General features: G+C 38.5%; 1 long non-coding RNA gene across 1 annotated transcript in view; it reads left to right on the top strand.

The window, feature by feature from the left end:
• LOC107833013 (uncharacterized) overlaps positions 1 to 1,449 on the top strand; it is an 18,896-nt gene that overhangs the window by 8,268 nt on the left and 9,179 nt on the right. The gene's annotated exons all lie outside the window — the stretch shown is intronic.

The raw sequence follows: 1,449 nt of genomic DNA, 5'->3' as shown, positions 1-1,449 counted from the left end.
TAATTAGCACACATTGCTCTCTGTATTCCAGAAAGCGCTGATCTACTGGGACTTTCACACATCAACTGCCTCAGGTTGCAGAAAATGATGTGAAAAAGAGAAAATGTCCAGTGAGCTGCAGAGATTTGAACCAAAACAACATGTTACTGTCAGAAAGAACCAACTAGTGAACTCCACATAAATCCTTCTGATTTTGACTGCAGGCCTCCTTTGGTTTAGTGACAGAGGTTATCTGTAGTAGCTTTAAATTAGCATTACATACCGTAACAAATATGTATCTAAAAAAGACAGTCTTTATTTTAGTTTAATTGTGATGGATGAAAATGAGATGAAAATTTAGTGAAAGTGAGCAGTCAGAATGACGAGCAAGATCATTTAAGACATTTTAGAGGGGAGGTTGATACTCATTTTCCTAGCATTTGTTGAAATTCCCTTTTAATTCCTTTTAATTTAATTCCTATTTTATTATTTTTTATTATAAGCTTCTTATAATCATTGATAGTTATTGGAATCTGTCAGCGACGTCAATAGGACTGAAAATAAAGCACTTGCTATTCTTTGGCTCTGTGAACATTTTCACCTGTACATACAATATTTGGACATCCCTTCACACAAAGCACTAGAAATCATATGGAGCCGTCCCCGGTCAAAACCAACAGCTGGGATTGAAAGATGGGGTTTGAGGCTTCAGCCCTACACCTTCACCTTAAAGTCATTCAGAAAGGAAGTCAACATCCCTGCTGACTGAATGTCTTTTCACCAGATTCCATCTCCAATAAGTGACAGTACACATGCTGCGAAAGAAGCAGACGAATATGTGAACTTCATTGCAGCTCATACAACACCAAAAACCATGACACTTTGATCAGAGACACTCACAGACTCCATTCTTCATGAAGTCACTGCTCACATTAGATTCCTGGCCGTTGCTGTCAGAGGACCATTTTACATGTTGTGGTTCATGTTACTGAAAACTGAGCAGATTATGTGAAGCATATCACTTACAAATCATAAAGGGCAAATGGTAGAGCTAGAACTGCTCTATCATTTAGCTTTGGTTGAAATCCTGTGACTTCTCACTAGCTGGGTTTCCATTGTGTGGGAATTAAGAATTTTGTATAGATTGTGTGTTACTTTCAGTCCTCTAGTATTCTGTTTTTCCATATACAGTGCCTTACCTTTGATTGCACTCACTGTGTCTTGTTCCCTGATTATGTCCACGTCTTTCGTCTTGTCCTCTGTGGTTGCTGGTCCCTTGCCACTTACTGTCTGTCTGTGAGGCTCTCCTGGAAACATTGATTTTTTTTTCCTATGCTACTAGTTCATGACTGTGTCTGATCATGATCACAGTTGAGAGTTTAAAGAAGTGTTTTCATCCTCACCGTAAATCTGAGTCACTCTACTCCTTTTCAACGACAACAAATCAAGACACATTGACCATTTCAAAAA

The sequence above is a fragment of the Poecilia formosa genome, unplaced genomic scaffold (assembly GCF_000485575.1).
Source record: "Poecilia formosa unplaced genomic scaffold, Poecilia_formosa-5.1.2 Scaffold307, whole genome shotgun sequence".
Lineage (NCBI taxonomy): Eukaryota > Metazoa > Chordata > Actinopteri > Cyprinodontiformes > Poeciliidae > Poecilia > Poecilia formosa.
Note: the sequence above shows the minus strand (reverse complement) of the source record. Positions and strands in the feature narration are given on the sequence as shown.